Source organism: Micrasema longulum, unplaced genomic scaffold, assembly GCF_059751315.1.
Source record: "Micrasema longulum isolate JH-2025_06_02 unplaced genomic scaffold, ASM5975131v1 h1tg002259l, whole genome shotgun sequence".
Lineage (NCBI taxonomy): Eukaryota > Metazoa > Arthropoda > Insecta > Trichoptera > Brachycentridae > Micrasema > Micrasema longulum.
This window is the reverse complement of record NW_028279417.1, coordinates 56,321-84,257: the sequence shown is the minus strand read 5'-3', so window position 1 is coordinate 84,257 and position 27,937 is coordinate 56,321. Positions and strand designations below refer to the sequence as shown.

Here is a 27,937-nt window from a genome sequence, read left to right as displayed (position 1 = left end):
ACGACCTCTCATTGGCTACAGTAACATTTACCACTCTGCCTATGTTTAAACATCCATATTTCTTAAATTCTTCCAAATGTTATTTTTTTATTGAAAAGGATCTGAAACCATGTAAAGAGCTGAAACCTTTCAAAGAGCTGAAACCTTAAACCAGCCATCGATCACATATTGAAAAATAAAGACAATGTGGATGGGTTAACATTTGCAGAAATGTGTTAAAAGTGGTCACTTAAACCAACCAATGACAGATTAGGAGCCCTGATTTTGATGTTGACCACTTTCTGCATCCAGTGCTGCATAGGGTAATGCTTTTGTATACCAAATGCGATGTATTTTGATCATCTGTGATATATTTTGATAATTTTTTTTTTTTTTTTACATTTTATTTTTGCACCACAACAGGCCAGGAGGCCTAATTACAGTGGTGAATTACATCACAGAGCACCCAGGCTTGAGAAAAATCACATTTTAATTTTTGTGTTCTCACCGGGAATCGAACCCGGAACCTTCCGTGCGTGAGTCAAGCGTCTTGACCACTACACCATGGAGGCCGCCGGTGATCAGCCCTACGATTCAGGTGCCAGTCTCGTAACAATGAAATTTTGCAGTTTAAAATGAATACTTCACGTCCGCCTTGCTAGCAATTGAACCCAGGACCTGAGAAATGGTAGTCAAACGTGCCAACCATTAAACAACCAGGCGGATTTATCTCCACTCGATTTCTCAGCCATCGAGTCGAAAACATTCGACTAGGGTTCTGGTTCTATTTCACACACAGAACTGTATTCTCTATCAGCCTGTATTCGTTATAAGCTTTCTCTTTTTTTTAATACTACGCACTTTAGGCATAATGTTCGAATCGAATTGTGGTAGTAATTAAATGAAATTGAAAGTGATAAAGTTTTAGCTGGCAGACATCTTTAAATTTTTATTGCGGCTTGCCGGCTTTGGCAACTGTCCATAAGGTTTTACTTTCGATTCCTGGCTAGCTCTTCATCTACTACATAGGTTTTTTTTTCACAAGACACGATTATTTCTTTATCGATTTTACTTATCACTATGCTGTTATCTAAAACAGAACGAAAAAGTTTAAACAGCTCAATCGTAGGATGTTGCACATAGTACGAACTGTACGACCAATGAAACGAGACAATAGACGAGTAAGAAAAAATCGACAACTATTGGTTCTTTTATAAAAGTTCATTATCTAAATTAGATTATGAGATAGACATTTATTTAAACATTTTTTATGCATACGCATGAGAAAATCGGTGATATATGAACATATTGTAGGTATATTATATTATTTTCACTATAAAACAAATCATTGATTTATGTATATACTATACATGTACCTATATATATTTTTAGAAATAGAAATCGACTAAATATCTACACTTTACTATGAAGAGAGGAGGGGGAAAAGAGAGAAGGAAAGAGGGAGGAGAAAGGAAAAAACAAATATTCAGGAAGTGACATTTTAATCGTGAATTGAATGTGAATTGAATGTGAATTGTGAAACATTGAATCAGTCCAACATCGCTTGCTTCGAAAAATAGCGTGGATGCTTGGACTAGAGAGAGATAATTATTCTTATGCTGAAATAGAGTCAATGTTAAATATTTCTAGTCTACCAAAACGTAGAACTAATATTGACTCCATATATATGTTCGGCATACTAAATGGTATAATCGATGTTCCATCATTACTGGGACAAGTAAAATTCAATATTCCGACTCGTAGATTGAGAAACAATGAAGTACTGTTCATCGATCAGCATAGAACAAACTATGGCCTAAATTCTCCAATGACCCGCCTTTGTCGTATTATTAACTCAAGACAGGATCTGGACTTTTTTGGTTTAAGTTTACAACGATTTAAACGAGCACTAAATAAATAGTCCAGATCTTGTCTCGATGTCCCTTATGTTTGTCAATGCTTCTTTCTTTTTTCTTTAAATGTTTTAAACTATTCTTTTATTGTAATATTTAAACCTTATAAATTGTATTCATGGACAATGTCCGTTAATAAATAAAGAAAGGAGCGTCTCTGACAATAGGTAGATTATTCCACAATCGAGCAGTTACTACAATACTGTGAAAGAGGAGGTAAAAAAAATTAGAGCGATGAATGTGTATGGAAGGGGTTCTCTCGTTACTAGAACGAAGAGATAGCGCATGCTGTGATAGAGGTTAAAAGAGCTCTCCCAGATTAATAAGCGAAGTATGATTCTTTAATATATTGTGAAGATGTGATAGAATGTGAAATGAAAACATAAAGAACAGATCGGACATAGACATATAAGAAGTCTGATATTGTGACGTAAGGGTGTGAACAAGAATAATATGCTTACAGCTTAGGCCTATGTGTTGTGGTGAAGACTGTCTCAAGATCTTTTGTATAAGAAAACCAATTACTAAAAAACAATTAATGTATTGCGTATTTTCTTATTAAAATAAAACAAGTTACTTGAAACAAATAGCGTCTTTTTGAAAAAAAATATAATCAATTATAGTTTTGAACAAATGGTGGTTGTTTTCTTTTTTGTAAATAATCCCAATTAATTTAGCAAATGTTTTTTTTCTTATCTTCGCAATTCTCCTTGTTCTATTGTTGCTCCTTCGCCTTCGCCACCTTGGTTGTAATTAGGTTAAATGATTTAAAGTCGCTGAAATTAGAACGCGGTTTGGTCTCAGGACGTGCCTAAGAGAGTCTCTTCGTCTTAGGGGCGGAATTATTAATCCTTACAGGAAACGCGGAGGCCGCCTCTGGCTATTTGAATTCCATTCCTCCACAGAGATTGTACTTCCAAACTTACTTTTACTCAAAGCAGGCTTTAAAACTCCAAGAAAATTACTACTTCATTTCAAAATAATAATATGCTAATTTGAAAATTCTGCTACCGATTGCTTTTCTTACACTTAAAAATCTCGGGTTTGGATTAGCAGTCCATTACACCCTTTTAACTTTTATTTTAAAGTTTCAGCTACTGGATTGATAAATTAAAACATTCAATAAAGCGTTTTTCCATTCGTACTTCTATGTATTTAATTTAAATAATAACACATTTATGTCTTTATTTAACGCGTTTCTTATTGCATGATGTGAAATACTTTTATTTGTTAACAAATTACAACGGGGACGGAGAATACCTTAAAGAAGGGAATATGGAAGTCTAGGCATTTACAGGGCTTATGACCTGTCATTGGCCGGTTTAAGTGGCCACTTTACACACTGTGTAACATTCACCATTTTGCCTATGTTTGAACATTCATATTTCTTAAATTCTTCCATCTGTTGATGTTTGCCGAGGACTTCCCTGAGCACGGAATATACGTCTCTTTTATTGCTTTCGCTTGATGATGTAAAATTCTTCAATAATTACATGAGTAGGTATGAGTGGTGGCAAAAGTTGGTTTGCAACCATTAGTCTTTGGGTAAGTCTGCTGCTTTTGGGTGCGCTGCCGGTGACCGGCCTTGAGTGTCACCTGGGGGCGTTCTGGTGCTCCAGAGAGTAGTAACTAACGTTTCCTATCACTGTCGACATAAAGGGGTTTGAAATAGGTGTAGGATTTTTTAATATTTTTTTATACTTTCCCTTGTTCTTACCTTGTAGACGATGAGGGGGGGTTTTAGAGCGACAGTGAAAGGGACATTGAAAGTTGTAAATGTAAATATTTGTTCGCACTTTTCCTTACTGATTTTGGTTAGTAAAGGATGAAATATAATCGTAGTGCGTATAACTTTGTATGTAATTATTTCACACATTTCTCATTGCAGTATGTGAAATACTTTTATTTATTATTGATCAGCAAGCTTATTGTATCACAATTCGTTTCGTAAGTTCGTTCGTTCGCCATATATCCATCTCATGCTAACGCAATCAAAACCATATTTCGCTCGCATTCCGTCTCATACGATACGAATGATTTTTTTTATTGATTAATATAATTACAAAATTGCTAATGTTTATTTTTTACTATATAATCTACTTTTTTTAATATGTTAAAGCTGTTACTTTCTAAAAAAGAGACTAGCTCAAAATTAACAAAACGAATTAGTTACAGCAATAAGGCCACTGAACTATAAATATAAATTGTAGTGCATATTCGTAGTGCAATTGAGCTTGGGGAGGTTGCTCTCGTTCAATCCTTGAACCAGTGAAAATAGCACAAAAATGGATCATGAAGATCATTGTTAAAAAACTCTCGAGGTATCCAACGGAAGATCTATTCGCTGAGGTCAAGATATTGAATGTAAGACAATTGTTTGTGAGGTGCCTACTACTTAAATTTTATGATAAATTAAGTGAAGTCAAAAGAACCCAACAAAATATAAACACTCGTTCAGCAACACAAATTAACTGTATTGTCCCATTTGTATCAACCGCCTATGGTAAAAAGCAGTATTATGTAATTGCGCCAAAAATATTTAATGATTTAATGCCAAATATAAAAGACTCAAAATGTGAAACAAATTTTTAAATCAAAATAACTGCACAAATAAATAGTGTATCGAGAGATTTTTATGAAAAATATGGATATGTAGATTAATAAACGTAGTACTTTATATTTGTTTTTTATTAAATATTATTTTAAGTAACATGTATTCTTGGCACATATACATATATACTTTATATTTTTATAATAACAATGATTCATTTCTTACATATGATTAGCTAGGCATTTATAATTAAGTAGTTTTAGTTTTTTTTTTGTTATTGTTGTATTAGTATAGAACTACTTTTACTATAATAGATAAAAAAAATCTCTATCCTAGAACAGGCTGAGCCATGTTAGATGGAGACAATTCTAAACAAAGAACACTCCATTTTCATTTTATATTCCCTAGTTATATATAGATTCCCTGTTATTAAATATGTATACTAACTTATATTATGCAATAAATTTATAAAATAAAAGTAATAATAATATACAACTTTTTATGTCTTTATTTCACGCATTTTTTATTGCAGGATGTGAAATACTTTTATTTGTTATTGAGCTGTATTATAAGTATAAATCGTAGTGCATATAAAATATCTATCAAAACCTTAATTTCATGTAAACTCAAGAAGGCCGAACTATTTGACTTGTTGGTTTGTTGTGACTTATTATTTGGCCATTTTCGTATTATTTCTAGTTTTCTTAACCCATTCCTCGTTCACGTGGTAAAATTAAGCAACTGTTATTCAACTGGCTTAACAATTCAATGCAGAACTCTCTTATTTCCTTTTCCTGCCTTTCTTACGGCGAAGGAAATACACGCTTCATTCCCTCAGATATATTTGATTATACTTTGAAGACCGTCAATATTCTAAGAACCTATTTTGTTGTCCGTTTAAAAAAAATCCTTTAAGTGCTATTAATGGAGTCGATTTCCCTCTGGAGGTACGAGTATATGCTATTAACGACGGATACCGAATTGTATAACTTTATTTTACTTTCGTTTTAATATCATAATGATAATAAAAAAGGAATCCCTAGCATAAAAGTAACGTAGGAAAAAGTTGTGGGTATCTTCGTGTCTGGGCGGAATGACGAATACAGTACTGGGTGTGAAATAGAGCCATAATCGTGGACATGTGTTTTTGGCACGATGGTTACTCTCGGGTAAAAATGGATTTGTAAAATTGAAGTAGAGTTAAGTCCGCCTCATGATTAATTAGAGTTGATGCCGACAATATCTGAAGTCCCGGATTCGATTCTCGGCAAAGTCGACATGAAATATACTCGTAAACATATTAAAAAAAGAGTGAGTTTTACTAAAATATTTCATCGCCGATGAAGCTGAAGGTGAAAAAAATGTTACTTTTGTATTTCCTATTCAAATAGATAAACATTTCAAAGAGTTTAATTCTTAAGGCTCTGTCAATCCGGCCGAATATATGGAAGTGAAGACAAGCGAGCGCGCGCATCTCGTAAAAACGGAAAAAAACGTTAAAAAATAATATTTACTATTCAATAATAATAAATCCGTCAACGTGTATGGTTTAACATTTCTAATTTTTAATGAGGATTATAAATGCTGATGAGCAGAAAAACTGCTTCAAAATGTAAAATATATACACGATTTTTTTGCAATTTTAAAAAAATGTTATATATTATGCACAATAATGTTTTAGTTCCGCTGTCAAATACATAAAGAATTAAGAAATATCGGTTTGCCATGTTTTAGGAAATAAACTGCCAAAAAGTCCCGTTCTATAAACTGACAGCGCCTTAATTATGGTAGGTATTACAATTTTAAAATGTAATGAATATTAATAAAATATGCCAAGGTACCTACCTACATTGTCACGATTAAATAATACGAATTTTGTAATAAAAGGTTTCTCTAACAATAATTATAGTTTAATTACGTGATACAAGTACTTTACCTTAAAACTCAATTCTAGGTAAATTACCCGAGTGTTCATAGTTTCCAGTCGACTCTTACATTACTGCTACAGTTTTACAAAGGTCTCTGCTGACTTAATTAGTGCCTTATTATTTTCTATTTCTTTTCTTTAGACTAGTTCTCCCAAAGCGCAGAAAGAGCATTCATAATTCCCACTTGTTCGAAAAACCGTGAAACTTTCTACATTGCACTTTCAAAATGACTTTAAAAAATGTTTATATCTTTACTGGAAAAACAAGAAAGTTAAAAAAATGCTTGCACTACAAGGGTAGTTAGTTCGCTTTTTTTCACATGTGCAACCATATTATTGTCAATAAAAAATATATAATATAATAATATTCGTCTGTATAATAAGAGAATAAAAAAAAAATGCATTGGCATGAAATAAAGAAAAGATTTATGTTTTAAATTTGATATCAATTATTACATGTTTCGCGATTAGATTTGTTGGCATTTTTGTTTATTTTTTAAATTATCTTATCCTCAGAATATGTAATTTTTTTAAAATGGTTTACGCTATATATTTATTTTGTGTAGGGTCAAAGCACCAATGAATGACCGTTTAAGGTTCAGTTTGTAGTGAAATCCACATTAAAGGTATGAATTTTATTATTTAAGCGTACAAAATAAAAGAAAACAATAAAAAACACATTAATTTTCTATTATAATATAGTATAGATATATAATATAGATATCTAGTATAAAATACGAGTATTACAATTATGATTAATATTACTCTAAAAAAATAGCAGAATCACCAGTGAATGACCACTACTACCCCAGTAAAAATAATACTCAGATTTAGTTACATCATAACATTATAAAACACCCTAACACATTAGAATATGGATATATTCAAAGAATTGCATAAGAAATAGCATCAAATAAAACATTTACCACGCCTTTCCTTATAAAAACACTTTCAATCTCAGAATAATAACGGGAAGACGCACCATTACCTTTTGACAACTCACAGTTCAAAACTGATAGATTTGTTTCTTACCAAAAGATGTGTCCGCCTACTGCTTTTGTCATAGTTTCTAGTGTTAAAAGTTTTTTGACTGGACATTCTTATTATATTGTGTTTTATTAACCAATGGTCATTTACTGGGGGGTGGTCATTTACTGGTGCTTTGACCCTATACCCAACAATTTTAATAATTTTAACAGAGAATCTCAAAGTTCACAAAGTGCTTTTAATATTAATTTTATTAAGAATTTCTTCGTTTGAAGATCTTTTCTTTTATGCCCTTTTTGTATTGTAAGTATTCATATTTTTTAGATTATTATTTTAAACCACGGATTTAAACAATTTTATTAAAATATTTTTAATTTTGGGTTTGTACAAAAAATTATTGTTTTAAAAAAATAAAATAATACTTAGTAATGTTTTTTTCCTCTGTTTCAGGTGAGTACCTTTTCCCACTTACTTCAAACCAAATGCAGTGTACTTCAATTATTGAATACATAAAGGTAAGATGATCATTCTCACGCTTCATGTACCAGTCTAGGAATAATGGAATATTGCAGTTTATACAACCTTTAAAATCAATATTTCACATCCACCCTGCCAGGAATCAAACCCAGGACCCCAAAAATGGTAGGCGAACGCGCCAACTACAACGGGCGGACTTATTCTCTCGATTTCCTTATTCAGGATTTTTACCTGAGAACAGCCATCGAGTCGAAAATACTTGTACAAGATTCTGATTCTTGTCCAGGGTTCTTGTTCTATTTCACGTACATAACTGTATACATTATCCGCCTGGACACAAAAATAATGAATATACTGAAATTAATCAAAATTTATAAAGTTTTTTGTATTTAGTATACGAAGAGGTACAGTGCGTTTTTTTCTAATTTCAAGTATGGACGAGTATGTATGTTATAGATTTATTTTCTTTTGTTAGCGTGTTTATATATTTTTCAGAATATTTACGAAGTAAGCTTAAGTTTTTCATTGTTTCGCCTGTTCAAACTAAACTAAAACTTTTGTAATATTTGTATATCACGGTGATGACTAGTAAGTTATTCTTGCATGATATTGTAATAAAATCAATTTGTGAAGGGTTGTTCGCTGGCCCGTGTAAGCATTAACGTTGACTCTGCATCGCCCTACTTTCACAAGGGTCAACTTGTTCCAGATATAACTTTTTTCTACTACAATGCCTTTTTCTACTTCAATCTTAACCACTGCATGCGGTAAATTTTACGTAGCAATATTTTTTCCTAGAAATTTACCAGCAAGACGAATAAATCGTTAAATTTGCGCATAACGTGTTGTTAAGCGTAAGCATGACTCGTTAAATGATTAATCAAAAAGTCGTGCACTTTTCCAAAACAATAATAATTACATTTCTGAATGGTTTTGGTCGCAAAATTATGCCATGCACTATTGTGATTCGACAAACCATCGGAAAATATACTACCCGCTGTGGGAATTCAGAGGAAACGCGGTCTTAATTTCCTTCATACAAACGTATTGTCGTATTTTCTCCCTGGATTGTGGAACTAGAGCAGTGATTTTATTTAAACACTATAGATATTTATCATTGGCGTGTCCCTATCGTTTTGTTTTTTAAATAGTTTATTCTGGGAACTTGAACCATCCGAAAACTCTAAAAAGTGGCCATTTTTTTCTGCTGTCTTCTAAAAACGCAAAAAGGACCGACACAGAAAATTTACTCTGAAACTCTTGAATGAAAAAACAACAAAATTGGTTCAGTTTTGAAATATGGAAAATGGAAAAACGAAACGTCAATTTTAGCTAGGCATAATCAGTTCGACGTGAAGTTGTCTTTTTGGCGCCGTATTGGAGAGGCATTTGCTAGAGAGCGAAAAAAAACAAACTCGTATTACTTAAAATTATAAATTACAATTAACAAAAATTCAAAAGAATATCATATACTCGTGCCTAATAATATGTAAAACGATAAACCTACCTTATAAAATGTAAAGGGGCTTAAGATCAGCTTTGTGGTGGGGAACCCCAGCCTTAAGATTTTATAAATATCTGATGAATCAATATTTAATAGATCAGGCATCCTTGAATCAAGGTTCTCAGAGACGTGACATTCATGAAGGGCGTTGGTACTCCTAGTTAATATGTGTTTTAAATTTGAAGATACATATTTTTTGTTCACGGAATTTTTTTATATAACGTTAAAGTAATCAAATGTTTGTAGCACTAACTTTATGGCTTTACGCGATGGTAAGAGTTTGTTATTTCGTTTTGGATTATTTATATTGCTGTGATCACAGACGTTTAATAAACAGACACGTTTTTCCTTTACTTACTGCCTCACAATTTTAGCAAATATTACGAGTCCAATTCACGATACTCATCGAGACATTCATGTCATACCCATTTTACTTGGTTCATATTTATGTGCAAGTCGTTTTAATTGCTACGGCTAGCTGTAAGTGTTATTATTATTTTATACACATCTTTTTATTAATGTGCTTTTGAAATATGTCTAATTGTTTTTTTATTCAAATAATTTGCTTGTATTTACTAATGAAACGATAGATCTGTTCTGTTTTTTACAGGTACAGTTAAATTTAGGCATTTTCTTATCACACACGACGGCAGTTTTTTGCATAGTGGCACGTCTCATCACAAATGTCCGTTAGGTAATGAAAGCAATGAAGACAATTACCCACCACTTGAAATGCCATCTACTACGCACTTGTAACGCGTCTATTTAGTATACGTCATTAGTAATGTTGTTGTGGTATTTCTGAAATGTATGGATAACTTCAATTAATGTAAAAAGGATTCGTAACTAGCATATTATTATTATTATTTATTGATTTAGATCTAATCACATTAATAACATAATTAGACTACTTATTTCTTGATAAAAATACTAAAGATTATAATTTCTAATGACATAGTAATATTTAGCTATTGAAAACCGTAAAATTTCCAAATGTATTTTAAGTTTTTTGTTTTTCTTTAGTTTTTATAGATGACTTAATCTAGTCCTAATAATTGATTAAATTAACTTTGTGTACAGAATTTAGGTCTACCAATGTCTTGAACGGATTGGGTGTTTTTTTGGATTTAAACTAACTAAAACAAGGTACATTCTGCGATGTAAACAACCTTATAAAAATTGCCAAATAATAATTGCGATATAGATCCATTCATTCCGTGCAAAAAATATCATTTTACAGAAAACGACTGTCCGTTTTGACCGATTTGGTAAACATTCAATGTTGTTTTAATTAAAATCTTGTGCTCGTTCAAATATACGTTTTTAGGAAACAATGTTTATTTTTACAATATTCATTTGACTATATTATACGATTAATAGCCAAAAGATTGAAGTATCGATATACCCTATCACAGTAAAAAAATCATATATGTCAATAATAATATCGACGGTGAAAAGGGAAAAAATTACCAAGCGACATACATGTAGCGAATTTACGGAAGAGCCAATCAAAGTTTTTTTTTTAAATGAAAGATGAATATCGTATTTTAAATTTTTATTTAAGTTATGTAGGAAGCACGCCAAAATAATACGTATGAATGAGATTTTTTTTATTAATTAAAAAAAAAACTAAAAATATATATATGGGTCCTCTGTTAAGTTGCTACATGTCGCTTGTCATTTTTTTTCCTTTCTGGCGCGGCGTTGACATGTGTAATTTTTTTTATTTTTTTTTTTTTCCAAAGTGTACTTGTAATTAAAATATTAAAGTGTATGTATGCTATGTAAATGTTTATGTTTTTTTCCCGATATCCAACAAAATATTATGTATCAGTATCGTCATTTCCTTTCCGCACTTAATGGTGCATTGGGCACTGCATTGGTACAACAATCTCAGAGTATCTTGGTAATTTTTGATACATGAAAGTAAAATGATCAGTATTACGCTTCAGGTACCAGTTTAGGGACTGTGAAATATTCTAGTGTGAAACACCCTTTTGTATACTTATGTATACTTGTATAGTAAGTTATCTACGTTAACTTTGTTTGGTGAGTTTATGATCATATTTTAAACCCATTTGCCTGTCACGCGGTTAGCTTATAACCGCTTATCAAATCGTTGAAAATGGCCTCCAAAATTAAATATTTGCGTAAATTATAAGAACGCGAATATTTCTTTTTACTAAAAAAAAAACAAAAAGTAATTATATCATGTTAGATTTTTTTTTATTGACAAAACGCTTATTGGTCAATAAAGATGTGAAAGTAGATAAACAATATTATTACTGAAATATCTATGAATATTTTAGTAAGTATTTTACTCGTATAGTAAAGCAAGCAAAGAGTGCGCACTTATTTTTTTTTTTTATTCTAATAAATTTTGTAATGAAAAACCCACCAATAATGTAATCAGATGTAAATACAACATTTTCGGAAACAAAAAAATATACTGTTAATGTGTGAACAATATTAGAAAAGTTACTGGTAAAGTAGGTTTTTTTAAACCATTTTTTCGTACAAGGTATGCAAATAATACAATGTTAGTTTTTCGTACAGAGATCACGATTAAATGCTCCAAAACCAATGCAGTCAGTGCACTCATCGTGCCACCATGCTACACATCTTAAATTAGGTCTAATCCACTTCTAGTGGCTCAAGGTTTACCTCTTTGTAAAGAGGGCAACGGAGGACTTGTTCGTTCGTTTGATAATCTGAACTCATTGGTTTCCCATTGGGTTTTTGGTTTCTTTCCTGCTTTTTTTATATTTTTCCTCCTTTGTCTTCTCTTCTTCCTTTATCTTTTTATATACATCTTTTATAGAGTGAGCGTGCGTACTCTTTGGGTGTGTACTTTTAGCTTTGGCACCCATTTGTCCACCTAACTAAAAATATTAATTTAACGTCATCCAGTGACAAACAAAATCTCTCAAAGAAGTTAAATGATCATTAAATAAAAAAAAAATAAAGTCACTCAATATAGTAATCTCCTAGTTTTGAAACAGATTATTTCTTTTCATTGATTTATTTAATCAAATCCACCAAAAACATAAATGGCTTTTTTTAAGAAATGCAATCCAAAACGCGATGTGAACGACACGCCGATAGATAGCGTAGACTATAGAGAAGCAGTTTTATTAACTTTGGAAACGGGTTTCGAATAAAGCTCGATGCGTACTCTTTGATGGTGCGCACTCTTTGCTTGCTTACCCTATAACTTATTTGAAAATATATTATGTAAATATAATTATCTAATATTTATACATTGTACAAATATCTAGTTTTTTGATATCATTTGATCTCCATCAATAATCAGTTTGTCTCTGCATTGAGCGAATTCCCTAACACCTATATAGAGTGTAGATATTATAGCCCGTAGGAAATCCTTTTCCAACCTTTCGGAGAGGTAATTTAATTCTGCCGAGTTAAACTTCCCTCTCAGCGGCACGCAAGTGGCTTTATTGCCTATCTTCACGGAATTGCCAATTTTTAAAAAGAGATGATAACAAATAATATGCGTATCGATTCCTCTCACAATCAGTTCGTACTAAAAAACATAGGTGATATAATGGGGAAGTTACAACGGCTTATCACGCTTGAAAAGGCGAGTTATCACGGCGAACATGCGCCGCGAAATATGAATTTAGACCACAAAATAAGAGGAAAATATTGGATTTCTCCTTTTATGCTATAAATACTATGAAGATGTGGAAAATCAACAAGCATTGAAAGTCATTAAGCATGTGTTTGAATTATGTTGTTAAGGGTTGGAGCTCCAACCCCAGTTAGAGATTGACGGAAGACACGATGTTGCTGTTTGATGTTTATTTATTACATGGCGAATAAATAGTGAATTGTATTGCGCGAGTGTTACGTCGATGTTGGGTTGAAGAGACTGCACATGAACTACATGCTGGAACTGAGTGACTTCGTCGAGCTGGACTGACTGACTGAACTGAACTTGACTGGCGTTGCCACACGCTGTGGTCTCTTTATAGACCACGTTCCTTTGTTCATATTTTCATGGTAAGGACGATGTGAATGTACTGCAGGACGCTCCCGGATTTATGTGCAATACTGTTGAGTTGCATAATTTGTTGTACTGGTTTCTATAGAAAATGATGACATTGCTTTCTTCGGTCATCGAACTATTTCAGGTGAAATGTTTTAGCACGTGTGTGTCATCGATTATGGACTATGAACCCCACTCATATGTGCCCATGTTTTGGTTATATTTTCTTAATTATCATTTATCGTGTTTTCTTAGAAATAGCTATTATTTATTAAGAAAATAATTATGAATTATTATTTAATACGCTCATAATTATTTTCTTAATTATTATTGATAACAATTACAAATCTGTAAATGTAAGGTATACTTCTCGTTCATACGAGCACAGTGACCATTGTGTAAAAGATGTGTAACCGTAGGCATCCTATCTGGCGATTACTATGTTCCTTATTTTTCCTTATTAATGTTATCTTTTTGTACAAAAATTTATTGGTACAAATTCGTCACGAAAAAGGGCCGTTTTTTTAATTAAAAGTATCTGAGAATTTTTATTACCTTTTTAAAAAGGTTAAATTAACTTTTTTGGATTTAGATAAAAAAAAGTTATATATTTTGTATGAAAAACTTCCTTTTGCAAGGATGACATGGAATTCCAAAAATAAAACAATACAGCAAAATTATTAAATCAATTATTATCAGTAAACTTGTATTCTGGTCGTTTTTTATTTTAGTTCATTGGATTTAATAATTTAATAACAAAATTTCAGCGTTTAACCCTTTAAAACCTAAATGAAATCTGTCAGTTTTAAAAAATATTTTATGAAATATAAGAGAATTATTTGAAAGTGTTTGTTTTTGTTTTTTTTCCTGTAAGAAATTATTGCTATGTTAGTTCGAACATACATCGGGTTTCATATGTGTTTTTTTTATTATAAGTATCGGAAATAAATACCAGTTGCTAAAATCCATTTTATTATCCAAATTTAAACATATTAGATCACAGGCCAGCTGTCATTTGAGCTTGTCATCATCATTGAATCAGATGTTCTAACGCACGGGTTCCCAACCAGTGGGGCGTGCCCCACTTGGCGTAGAGTGACCCACAGGGTGGCGCGAAAAATTACCCCGTTTATCCTTTTGCCTGCAAAGAAGCACTGCCAGTCTTTTTGTCATTCTCAACTACCTATCTTTGTGAATGCAGTTTTTTTACTATGTTGGAAATAAAGACAAAACAAAGAAACAGACTCCATGTTGAAAATGAAAACCGCTATGCACCGACTACTATGGAGCCAAGGATTCACCAATTATATATTTATATTTTTTTAGTTGATAATTAAATCTGTCATTTGATTTAAAATAAACACGCCTATTATTATTTTAACCGTCCGTTTAACTGACTTAAAATTGAGAATGATGATAGGGATGGGGGTTTTGGAAGGCACGCATGGTAAAAGGTTGGGAACCGCTGCTCTAACGGGAGTTTTAACTGTCAAATGTTAGTGCCATTTTTAACGGCATTACGTTCTGCAACTAAGCGGACAAAAATTAACGCTATAGAGAAGTTTGCCAGGAATTAGAAAACAAAAACCTGACATTATTATTTGATTTATTAGGGGAAAAATAAAATCACTAAGTTAATGTTTGTTTGAACGTACTTACGGTCTCAAAGGGTTATAATCGTATGAACCTTTAAATTTTCGATGTTTTCTATGTAGTAAAACGACAATGTATCGTTTTGCTGTTAACATAAGCATACTAAAGTGCCTTTTTATGACATTATTTGAATAAAAAAACCTTAAGTATGATTCCATGCACCTTGGCAGTGATGAACAATTGTTTTAATAATACCTTCTCTTTTCCACATCCTCATTAGTTTTTCCAAATTTCAGGAAGAGACAATTTGTTTGCTTGTTGTGTATGACAAGATTTTAAACCTCCTAGGCCTTTGAAAACAAACAAAACAAAAAAAGATAAAGAAAAACATTCGAGGGCGTACCATTTTTAGCCAGTGTAATAATAGTAGGTACTCTGTGGATTTTGTAAATGCTCGGGGGGTCCTTTGTTACTGACTCCCGCTCTATTTATTGCATGTGTACTCATTTGTAAACATACACGGAAGCCTTTTGAAATGTTGAGCATTCAGTAACATATTTATTAGAATTACGCGTATGTAATGTGGAATCATGGATCTCACCAATATTTTAATGCTTCTACAGATTCTAGGGATAATACAGACTTTTCTAGCTTTTTTAAAACTTAACGACATACGAGTAAAAGCGCAATTACTATTTTGGCTAATCGTCGCCCTAACTTGTAAAACTCTTAAATCCACAAATGTTCAAAGTTATTTTAGTGTTTTCTGTTAAGACTTTAAAACGTGTGTATCCGCACAGTGCTACATTGAAAAAAAATCTTCGCTAAAATTTGCTACTAGAGTAAAAACTGTTACCCTCCCCTGAAAAAAGTCAGTTTGGGATTTATGAGTTTTACAAGTTAGGCCGACGTTATATTAACACTGAAAAGTCAAGAATCTCTATTTTTACAACGTAACCATATGAACATACGTATTTGTAAAAGATTGTTATTATTTTTAGCACGTGGGTTGTTTTTTTTTTGCGTTAAAGCTATTTCAACCCGGCTTTATAATTTAAAAAGTAATTCTTATTTATTAAAAATGTTCCTATTTATTTAAAAAATAAAAATGATAGCCATTATTATGTAACAGAGGGAGGGTTTTTTTAACCCCACTGCTTTCCCAAATTGGTATAGGAACTGATGGCTCCTTTGTCAGCTCCTTCCGAAACACAAGGTTGTGACCTAAAACTTTGTCCATTTCACTTCATTAACTATGTCGTAAAGTTACACAATTCTGCTTTGTGAAAATCAATTCGTAAGTTTATTTATTATTTCAACGAGCTATACCTTTAACAATGTTTAAAAATATTTAATTATACTTGCGTATATAAACAACAAGAAACAAAAAAAAGCATACACAATTAAACCCATAATTTTAGCATAAATAAAATAGTTACTCAAAATGTCTAAAATTACGCTAATTTTGGGAGCTGTGGTTTGCGAATTCTCGATGAATACCGTGATTATCTAACTTTTGCGCGCAGTGAATTTTAGTTATTGCTCAACCGCATTAGTGTACACGTTCCCTACCACAATTGAGTAATTACAATTACGTTTTATAGAATCGGTCTGTAGCGTCAAGCTTCACGAGTTTACTGCGAGCCTACCTTAGTACTCTGCCGAAACCGGGGTGTGTAGAGGTTCCCTGTGATGTATTGCCCCAAAGACCCTTACGCACGACTACCGCACAATCTCTACTTATATGCCTACAACTCTCCGCAGTCACGCTAATAATTGAGCCTCCTAAGTGCATTAAACCAAATTGGTTTCGGCGGAATATCAGCAAACAGGGGTTAGTTCGTAATTCGCGTTAATTTTGTTGTTCTAGCAATTTCTCGAAACTACTATGATTGCAATGGCCAGTGTTTCCGGCAGAATTTCTAAGTAAATATTTACCTCGCTTCTATCGCGGAGATACAAAGTCAAATCGTCTTTGACAACACGGAAAAATTGCTGGCGGTAGTTAAGGCTGTAGTCGGGTAAAACGAACAATAAATTAGGAAATCATACGATTTTGCCATTTTAAAATGAATGTTTTTTTTAATCGCGCAATAATAAAAAAATAAAAAAACATAAATTAGATAAAAGTTTTATATTACTAAATTATAATTACTTTTAGACCGGCAGATTACGCCATTTCAAATTTAGACTTAACTTAGGTATCTGGGATCTCAATAAAGAATTGAACAAAAATTTGTTGCAATAATTTGAAAAAAACATTCGTTTTAAAATAACAAAATCGTGTGATTTCCTAATTTTGCGTTCGTTTTACTCGACTACAGCCTTAATAGTGAATTATTTACAACTCGTTGAAATTGGCCCCAAACTTTTAATACTTAAGTAAATCACAAGGACGTAAATATTTCCTTTTTTTCTATATATATTTATGTAGCATCTTAAATTCACAAATCGTGTGTTGGTTTTTTTTAAAGATTTCTAAACTCATAGCACATAATTATACAAAATAGTTGAATTTGATATCTTTCTCTTGAATTTTTCATTACCTTTCCCCAACTATAAGCTACTTTGAACTATACGCATGCCAGCGGTATTAATTTACTAAAATAAAAATGTGTTTTTATCGGAAGTCTTTTTACTATAAACGATTTGTTATAAGAAAACAATTACTCACCAGGGTCTCAAAAGTTACAAAAACTACTTATAAATGAAATCACGTTCTTCAACACGAATGAAAATATAATGTCGATATTATACTGTAGCGAATTCGTAAAATAAAATAGTAAAGTTGTTTCTGAATCAGATATATATACTCGTATTTAAGCAGTTATAAATGGAAAATTAAATTCTGTTTGATACTCTCGTAAATTCATCATAATGGAATGATGTATTTTTTGTTGATTAAAAGCTTATAATAATTTGTTCTAGTGTTAGATTTATTATGAACATTACGGTTACACGAATATGTACGTATGCATGCAGAGGAACAGTGGTTGCTTGATTGCGTGGAATATGTAGCGTGTAACCAGGAACCAGACTATAGCGGGTAGCAGGTAGTAGGTAGTAGGTAGTCTGCTGTTGCAACTTGCATCTCTTAGCCCGTAGCCTGCGGTCATTTCATCACGAGCTTGTGGGTTAGTCGACATCAAAGCATCGTACAAGATGAATACCAAACAAATATGGAAAATATGTATTACATTTACAACTTTGTAGGGGTCTCATCTACATTCATGATTACATATTTATGTGAGATGTCGCATAAAAAAGGCGACTTTTTACATAAGCTTTTGAAAAATTCCCTGAATACAAAATATATTTATATACGTTTTATGTATGATATTGTTAGTAGAAATTTTCAATTCTGCGTGCAAGAGACGATTTTTTAAACATATATTATAATGATATAATCTGCTACTTCATGTATGAAAATCATTAAGGCTGTAGCACGCAAAATGAGGAAATCGTTCGATTTTGCCATTTTAAAACGAATGTTTTTTTTTAATCGCGCAACAATGGAAAAATAAACAAAACATAGATTGGATAAAAATAGTCATTTTTAAAGGTATTTCTATTAAAAAATATACTTCAATGTTTTATGTAACTGTAAAAATAGGGGGAGGGGGCGCCCACTGCCCTAAACTGTTATTTTTTTAAAGTCTTCGCGAAACAGCTTAATTTGTGAAACGGTAACTGTTATTGCCATTTTCATATTTAAAAAAAACAACGAAATGCCCATCTATAATCTACACGTATGTTCTCGTGACAGACGAACGCCTTGCCGTTGTAATACGGATCATTGAATATTTTTGATAATTTTATTTGTACTTGCTAATGAAAATAAATTAAAAATAACACAATTCAAATTTTTCTATTTTTAAATGTATTGTTCTTTTATCATCCAACCATAATAATCCATAAAATTTAACGACATATTTATTCATTAAAGATACATATGTATCAATAATATTTGTATATTCTGAGCATTAAATTTGTATAATAGTTATTATACTAGCATGAAATATAAACTATCTCAATAAACAAATTTTAATTTAATAGCTTCATTTTTGTTAGCGATTATTTCAAGGGCGCTGTACATTTTGATATAAAAATAAAATATATCTATTGGCTTATTCTTATTTACGTTCTTGTAATATATTAAAATATTTATTATTTTTTAATTTAAATTTATTTGTGGTAGAGCGGGGTTCGAATCTCGGACCTCTGATCCGTATGATCCGCGACACACCATGGTACCGCGACCCGGTTCCGTTTTTAGTCATAAGTCGTTTTCAAGTTGTAAAATAAAATCGCTATTTGATTAATATTTTATAGGTATTGGTCCTATAACTTGTGTATTATTAATTTACACTGAACTTCTACCAGTATTTTTTACCTACAAACTTATTTGTTATTTTTACATACATACTTAGAATCGTAAATAACTAGCAGTTTGGTTTGATTTAACACTGTTATTTCAGACACCGTACCCCTTTGGGAGGCTCAGCACGCGGCAGTAAGCTTCCTATTCCTAGGACGTAATCTCTCATTCACGATACACTACACATTGATGTTTTCCCTGCTTGTTCCTTGTTTTTCCTTTACAATTCAGTCCTTATCCTCTTGTAGAGATCTCAGCTTTATCGCAATACCTTTTGTATGGGAGAAAGGCTCTTTAATAAACTGGGCGACTTAATAGGTTCATTAAATAAGTTTCACGGAATAACACAAAAGACTGTGAAATATGTACCATTTCATGTTTATTCATTACTTCCATAATCTTGAATTAATCTAGTCGTCATCTATTTCATTCATGAGGTAAAAAACGTCATACATTATTAAATATTTCATTGTAGTATTGTAAAATTATTAAATAATATTTTATTGTAACATCGGTTTACTTTATCCAAATCACCAACAACTACCAAATTGGAGAGTTTAGGACTAATTAATTGTATTTTACAAATGTAGAACCTGCCGGAAAACGAAATTGCAATTAATTACATTTAACCAAAACGCTAAGATGGTAATAAATAAGATTGCAAAAAAAATAATCAATTTTGGGAAGGATCAGAAGATTTATTGATAAGGACTCTTGCAAAACTATTTACAAAGCAATTATTGAACCACACGTTAACTACTGTAGTAGCATTTTATTTTTATCAAACAAAGAAAACATAGATAAACTAAGTGTATTACAAAATAAAGCCTTTAGAATCATTTTGAAAAAAAACAGATACACGAGAGTAAAGTCGATGGGAAATGAAATGAAATTATCAACATATAATCAAAGAATATTTTACAATACAATGATATTTGTTCATAAAATTATCAACTCTAATAAAAAAACAGAATTTTGGAAAAAAATTGATCGGAACCAGCATGAACACGATCATAATACTAGAGAAAAGAACAAAATTAGACTTCCATTTAGGAAAAAGGCGAAGTCACAAAATTCAATTTTATTTAAAGCAATTAAAAAGTATTACGAAATGGAAAAAAATATTTATGAAGAAAAAAACATATCAAAATTTAAAATAATGGTCAAGATATATGTGATAAACAACTTATAAATTAAATATATTTGCAATGTTATTATTAGAACACACATAACAATTTGTATGATATGTGTGCCCTACTTTAAGATTTAAATAAATAAATAAATTATAGTAAAAAAAGCGCGTTGACGCTGTCATAAACTATTAAACTATTCATTGTCATTTCCTTATCCCAGCATCAGTGCATAGGGAACTGCATTGGTATAATAAATAGAGGGCATCGCGATCATTTTGGTTAGATGTAGGTAAGATGATCCGTCATTATTAAACTTACTCGCGTAAAACTAGCAGTTCTAGCCACTGGTGCCTGCTCACAATTCCTTTTTTTTATTTTCATTATTTTAATATTCTGAATTAATTAAGCGTTTCTGATGGACTTTTCCATTAGTCAAATATAATTTCTTAGCTACAGTCTCTAAATGCATTACTGCTGCTACTGCCGCCATGTCATTTCTTCGTAAAGATAGGCGAGAGCTTGAGCCGCCACACGCGTCTATCTTGACACACATCACTTAAGATTTATCTGATCAAGTCACGTCTTTCTTGGTCGTCCTCGTCCTCGTCCTACGTTACCGTTAATTCTTGCCATTATATATATGATGTAATAACTTATATCTACATATAGGTTATTAATTTTAAAATACTTGGTACACTTCCACTTATTTATTTGACCAATTAGCGCTTTCACCCTCTAATGGACAGACCAGTCTGAGGATGCCCATTAGAGGGTGAAAGCGCTAATTGGTCAAATAAATAAGTATAAGTGTGCCAAGTATTTTTCAATTAATAACTTATTTGTAAATATAAGTTATTACATTATTACAATGGAATTCCGTCAAGAATTGTCAATAAATAATTCAAATAAAACATTATATATATGTTTTAACAGTGGTTTGTCGTCCATTTGTTCTGTATCACCAAACGATATCAGTAACGCTTTATGAATAAGCAATAAAAAATATTTTTTATGCAAAATTAGTTAAAGAGTCCTCCTCACTAGGAAAACCGGTTCTGAAGAGGACTGTCGTAGACTACAAATAAGTTTGACTCTCCTATATTTCCACCGAAAAAGCATTCCATTGTTCCGTGTGTTTATTACCTAGACTAAGAAACAATACATCAACGTCTGCATGTATTTTATGTATGTAAATTTTGTCGAATGCACGTTATCGTATATTACCAACACACCCGTATTTAACTCTACCGCGCTCGGCGAAGAACTCCCCCGTGACCCATTAAACTGAATACAGATATCCTTAACTACACGAAATGTTGATTGCAAATTATTTCACAAAAAAAAATATATCCACAGACACGTTAAGCCCCTAATATTACCGTTTTACAGGTCCGTATATAAGTATTACATATATTTTCAGTCAAATTATTTGTTGACAATTCTTGATGGAATTCCATAAGTTATTTATATATAAGTTACTAGCGGGCAGACGTTGTTCTGCCCGAACGTTGGTTTGCCTGAATAGTAATAGTTCTACATTATCTCTGCTGCTATTATCTTGGAAAAAGACTTTTCATTGATAAGAAGGTACCTAGATAATTGTTTGTGGTTGAATTCCAAAACATAAAATCGATATTTTTTCAAATATGGCATTCCTTTTGCAAACATCAAACTCCGATCTTCTCACCAACAGAGGGGTGTACTAATGTAAGAATACGATTTTAAAAAATGTATTGAATTTAATATTATTCTAGTATTACAAAAATCCAGTAAAAAATAAATACGTAGAAATTATAAGGAATTTAAGGAAAGAACCTGATTGAGGTCCTCAAAAAACAAATGCTGTTTGTAAACATTCAAAAACAAACTTTTTCTATACTAAAAAAAACAACATATTTCCATTTTTCTGTAAATGCATTCTCCTCGAATGCAGCCCCGGTAGATCGATGAATAAAACATTTATGCTCTTTACTTCTTTTTTACATATTAGATTTAAGATTTTAATATCTACGAACACGGACAGTGCAAAGATCTATATTTCTCTGAAAATCGCACGTAAATCGGTTAAGCCGTTTAGGAGGAGTACGGTGACATCACACATACAGAGAAAATATATTACATATATATATATATATATATATAAGTTATATATTTTCAGGTTTTTATAATGAAACACCATTTCAATATTTCTTAAACATGACAAGAAATTTGTTTTATCTTAACAATATTGTCTTTATGGGTCTGTGTTGATTGATCTATCTAATTTTATAAATAAATCTTCAAATAATATTAGCGTTATTTACAAAAATGTTTGTCTCTTAATAGTTTTCACAGTGTTTTTCGTTTGTTTTTTTAGTCATTATTCTAAAATGCAAAAGAGATTTAAACTCTCTTCGGTACGTAAAATATTATGAAATGGGAAAAAACATTTATGATGAAAAAATTCAAACAGAAGTTTAAGAAATGTGTGTTAAATAGCTTGTAAATGAAATATATGCACATTGTTATTATTAGAGCACACATAAGAATATGTTTACGTGTGCCCTTTATAAAGATTTAAAATAAATAAATGAATGTAAAGTTATGGTCCTTATTGCGCTTCGTGATAACTTCTCAGATACAACTCTGTAACTCTACACTCAAGTAGTCCATTCTGGTGCCAGTATTTTCTTAGTATAAATAATAACTTATTGTAAATATCTTCAAACTCTCATTTTAAAATCCTTGACTTCAGTTTTTACGCTAAAGTGAGTTTTCTGGAGTTTCATGGCTTTGCTATAAAAATAAAGATAACACGCCACGCCAACTGTATTAATAATATAACCTATATTTCACAGTACTAACGACGATATACTCGTATATGCGCTATTGTTTCGTAATAATATTACCCCTATAAAGGTTTCGGCTATTTTCTATATCAAGATGCAGATAAAAGTCCTAAATATATTGTCAAAAACAATACCAAGCGTGTTTTACGAGAAAATTTAAAAGGAAAGTTTCTCAGATGTGACAGTAACTCGCAGGAATGCCGTTTTTAACATTTTCTTTGTGTTATGAAAATATCAATAATTTTTAATAAGATTTTCCCTTTGTTTTCTCAAATATACTATGCTTCTCAGAACTTCCGTTATTTTTTTTTTATATAGAGTAAATGTTTAGTCTTAGATTTATTTTTGCTTTATGAGAAACAAAATCCTCAGACCTTAGAAATAACGTGTATTTTTCTGCTAAACATAACACAATTTCAATACTATTTACGTTCGCATAAGTGCTCATTCATTCTATTAGACACGTTTTTTTACTGAATAAGAATATTCATCCTGCTTAAATCTTCGTCTAGAAAAATAACAGCTACATTTTTTAATACAATTTATACCATTTTTACCATAACATAGGTTCATTATTTCGATAAACTATAAAAATGTCATTTGACGTAATAGTATTGATTATGTTAGTACAAATTATACACTGTAAATTGTAAACTGAATTGCTTCTTAGCAATTGGTTTCCGACGAGCGCGATCGTATTTATTCCGTCTTTCTCGATGTATAATCGTCATTACTCGGTCTATTTAACCCGCAGGTGTAGAAATTCAGGGACGAGATCGGTAATTATCTGTTTCCAGCTGGAATCAATTTAAACTGTTCATAATTACGAGACTTGTGGGGTGAGGTAGATAGAAGATAGAAGATAGAACCCATATTGAAAGGTTTCCATGCCTCACATCTCCATTGTTCCTCTCCCCTTGGAGACATTCTGGGTCAGTAGGTCGGGGCTGGTGTAATTCTCCCTTCTCCCTTATCTTAATCTCCTCCATTATTTCGCTTTCTAAGCACTCGAGTGTAATGATGAGTGCATCATGTGTCGATAGGGCGTTTTAAAGCCCCTTTTTCACGTTGATGAAATATAAGAAGGTGGTTTGTCAACGATTATCTTCAATTCAGTTGATTTCGAATGAAACGACCTACCCGCCCGGGATCCTCGGCTATATTGTTTTCCATTAAAAGCGTCTCCGGTTATGTCCACTCTCGATAGTTTCCTGTCGATTCTAACTTACCTCCATACACTAGAACTAGAACTTGCAGTAATTACCTAGAGTGCTTTGTGCCATTCTCTTCCGAACTGATGTCATTCGATGTAACCTTTCTCATAATACAACTATGAACATCTCGTACTGACTACAATAGATACTTTTCTAGTTTATCAATCATTTCTAATAAAATAACGACGACTTGGATGATACTAATTGAACGATTTATATTTTTATGTTAAGTCCACACTTTATGTGCATTCGTCGAATACGAATGCACATAAATGTTCCGGATGAACGTTACTACAATAATATGGATTGAAATTTATTGCAACATAGAGAGAAAACTTTTGAGAAGAGAAACACAAAGAAAACATATGTCAGCATGCGTCGCACTCCGTGTATAAACACAAATTAGTGCATGATTACAACATCAGGTTTACTAGTGTGGAAGGGCTAGCTGTTCCTAGATATTGTAATAAATATGGCAAAAAGACACCGCAATACAGTGTACTTAATTAATATTATGTAATATTTTACCAAACTATTTTCAGAATAGTGAGTTAAATACAGGAGTGAGACGCATGCTCAAATTATGGCTTATGGTAAAAGTTTTTTTATATTAATAATAGTTTTAATTTTTAATAACATAACAAAATTATTATTTATTAAGGTTGGGTATAAAACATTGAAACAATATATATATATAAGAACCTGCTAACGCTTACAATTTAGCAGGACTTAAATTTTAAGATTATTGTGAACCTATTTTTGAAAATAATTATTTTTTTGAATGCGAGAAAAAGACTTTGATTTCTGTTTTTTTAAGTTCAATAAATTAAAACCGTAATATGATTGATTATCATCAGTATCTTATTCGTTCGACCGTCAGTCAATAACTCTTTCACATTTAATAAACTTGTATTAATATTGTCATAAAATAAACGGCAAGGGAATTTATAACAAATCTTTTGGAAAATATTTAGTCAAATAAATATTATAAATGAAATAAAATTGCGCTGTGAATTCTGAAAATCTAAACAACATACATTGGTTGTGAAATGTAGTAATCAGCAGGCTTTCTGCGCATATTATCGTTTCATTGCAATATGAAATGACTGACAAAATCACAATTTTCTGTTTTTCGCTGAATTTAGTCAATCGAAATTAGCGTTATGGATGTTCGAAATTATATAAGCAAAATAAACTTGTTTTTTTAAATACAACATGTAAAAAAAAAACTATATATACGAATATATAAATTTGCCTATTGCAGGTGAAGTAAGTATATTGACGAACCTTAGAAAAGCTTTAACTTTATGAGCTTTTTGCGTATTTTTATTTACTAAACCGTTTTATATTTTATTTTATTTTTTGTTTATAAAAAACTGGAAAAATGGATTATAGATTATACTGATAATAGAAAAGTAATATAAACGATGAGTTTACTCCACCTTTAAAATGTTAGTAGTTCACATCATCATAGGCTCATATGTATAAAAAAAATTGTACAGTTCGTCAGTAGTCCCGAAAACAATCTAATATTGTATGGAAGGTTTCTAACAAGCGATTACTTAACTAAAATAAAGTATTTTTGTATGTTTAAATAATGTTGTAAGTTGTACAAATGAAAACGAAAATTAACACTTCCGTGTTTTTGTTGAACGTCTAAATATATGGGTATTCATGTATAAATATTTTTATTTAACTATAATTGTTTAAAACCCGTTAGGGTTTTATAAACTTATTATAAGGTCTAGTCATGTTATTTCTCGTCTAGTTAGTGTAGTCGTCATCTACTTTTTAAATTTGATTTTGAATTTGACTTCAATGTAATTTTTAAAAAAGTTAGGTAAGTCATTGTAGTGTTTAAGTCCATTGTATAGTATTTTTGTCTGTCCTGCATTTGTCTTTGCTTTTTATTATTTTTATTATTACTATTGTTTTTGCACCCAGGCTAGGAGGCCCAATTACAGCAGTGAAGTACAGCACTAAACACCTAAGCTTGAGAAAAATCTCATTTGATTTTTGTGTTCCCACCGGGAATCGGGAATTTTTTATGTTGTTGCTGTCTGGTATTGTATGTGTATGTGTATGTCAGCACTTTTGGTTAGTGTTATGTCATCGTCTTCTGTGTACAATTTTTGTTTAATTTTTTTTTAATCATTTTATTTTCCTGTGAAAAACAAAGGTTTTGTAGAAAATTATAATAACTTTGCTACATAAATAATAACAGTTACATTTAATTATATTATTCCGTAACCGAGCTTGAGGTGCGTATTTTTTATATTTTTTATTGATTAATATTATTACATCATTGATTCATGTTTTTTTTTTACACAACAACAACAAAAAACCATAACGCCGTTTCCCCGTAAGGGTAGGCAGAGAGGATAGAACGCCTCATCACTCTATATTTGCATACAGATCTCGCTCCTTCTACATTCATACATCTTCTCATGCACGCGCGCCGATTATTCCGACTTTTGACATGTCCATCTTCAAGTATTTGTTGGATTTGGTCATGCCATGTCTTTCTCGGTCTACCTCTATTTCTGCATCCATCAACATTCGCATTGTAAATATTCTTAGCCGTTCTATCGCCGTCCATTCGTTCTACATGTCCAAACCAGCGCAGAGCTCCTTTCTTGATTTTGTCGATAGTGCTTGTCTCAGCCTTACATACGGTACGGATCTCAACATTTGTGCATCTATCGTACATAGTTTTACCACACATTCGCCTGAGAGATCGCATTCCGACAGCATTTAGCCTACTTTCATCCCTGTTTTCCCAAGTCCATACTTCGCTCCCATACATCAGGGTCGGGACCAGGACTTCGTTGTGAACTGCTAATTTTGCCTCTTGCGACAAACATTTATTTGCCAAGGTTGATTTAAGTGCTCTGTTCACTATGTTCCCAGCACTCACCCTCCTTTCTATATCTTTCATAGTCATTCCATCCCTAGTAAACATACTTCCCAGATACAAAAATTCCTCTACTTGTTTTAGTATAACTCCATTCACAGTGATGTCACATTTAGTGATACTTTCTTTTTCTACTCAATCTACTTTTATAAGTTTTTATTGTTATAACTGTAACTTTCCAAAAAAGAGACTAGCTCTTGTGCTTGAAGAGTAACTTACACTGTTATATTTATTTTGTTATTTGAAGTTACATAATTTAACGAAATTTTTTCGATAAAGATTTTTTATTCATAAAATCGGATACTGAGAGAATTGTATGACGAATAACAATTTATTTTTCTGACGGCGTTTCGCGTCCCCGTGACAATATTACCTTCTACATAATATAATAAACGAGGCGATCCGTTAGTGTTCAATACAGAAACCATTCATACTTCTAGTTTCATTGCCATTACCTACAATATAATACCTAATACTCGGCAAGTTGCCAGCTTTGATTTTCATAACTGTCGAGAACATAAAAAAGTGTT

General features: G+C 31.6%; 1 protein-coding gene across 1 annotated transcript in view; it reads left to right on the top strand.

Annotated features, from left to right (window-relative positions):
- Positions 1 to 27,937, top strand: part of LOC148272650 (disintegrin and metalloproteinase domain-containing protein 10-like) — a gene marked incomplete at its 3' end in the record, with an annotated part of 172,123 nt that overhangs the window by 101,496 nt on the left and 42,690 nt on the right. The window lies entirely within an intron of this gene.